General features: G+C 41.4%; 1 non-coding gene across 1 annotated transcript; it reads left to right on the forward strand.

The window, feature by feature from the left end:
• The first annotated feature begins 367 nt into the window (after positions 1 to 367).
• Trnac-gca (transfer RNA cysteine (anticodon GCA)) lies at positions 368 to 440 on the forward strand. Its single transcript has one exon. It is a non-coding gene; the product is annotated as a tRNA-Cys (tRNA).
• Positions 441 to 888: the final 448 nt, after the last annotated feature.

The raw sequence follows: 888 nt of genomic DNA on the forward strand, positions 1-888 counted from the left end.
TCACCCTCTGAAATGTTCAAGATCTTTAATTGTGTTTGTGTGCGTGAGTGTGTGTGACAAAAAGCAAGAAATAAAAGGGGAAAAATTACATCGTGTCCATCTTTTAGCTAGAAATTGGGAAAGCCTATTAAAAACAGCACGATGGCATTATCAAAGATCTAAAATTAAACCATACATCGTTCTTGTCCTCTTTCATCTATTTATTTTCTGGGGGCGGGGTCCCATGAAAAGTAAAATTTTATTTTGAAAAATAAAATAATCGGTAACAATGTCGTGACAGAGCTGCCCCCTAAAAGCCACACGGGTAGAAATACATACTTGACGTTCATGCTATAAGGATTAGAACCAACACTTGCTGTCGGGCAGAAGCTCGGTGGTCTAGTGGAGATGACGCCTGTCCGCAAATCAGGAGGTCGTAGGTTCGAATCCTGCTCGAGTATGTACGCCCATTATTTATTTTTTATCGTGGCTACTACTAAAACACTGATCAATTCAGTGCTTATTTACGTCGATGTATAGGGAAATTTGTCAATCAGTTGCAAATACTTGACGTTGTTGATGATAAGTGTATGTAGATGGCCCTGTTTAATTAGTTCCAATCTGTTGCTCGATAGCGTGACAAATTGCACCCGCCAGCATATCATTTTCCCCTCATTGAACACCCCGTACAGGTACATAATGGTAATTGACATGTAGATGGCGCTGTTAATCCTGTCGGTCTCGTGAGCCTTCTTTGTGTAGTGTCGGTCTCGTGGGCTTTCTTCGCCTAGTGTTGGTCTCGTGAGCCATCTTTGCGTAGTGTCGGTCTCGTGGGCTTTTTTTTTTTTTTTTTTTTGCGTAATGTCGTTTCTTGAGCCTTTTGTGCGTAGTGTCGTACTTATGGGCTGT

Source organism: Diadema setosum, chromosome 18 (assembly GCF_964275005.1).
Source record: "Diadema setosum chromosome 18, eeDiaSeto1, whole genome shotgun sequence".
NCBI classification, from domain to species: domain Eukaryota; kingdom Metazoa; phylum Echinodermata; class Echinoidea; order Diadematoida; family Diadematidae; genus Diadema; species Diadema setosum.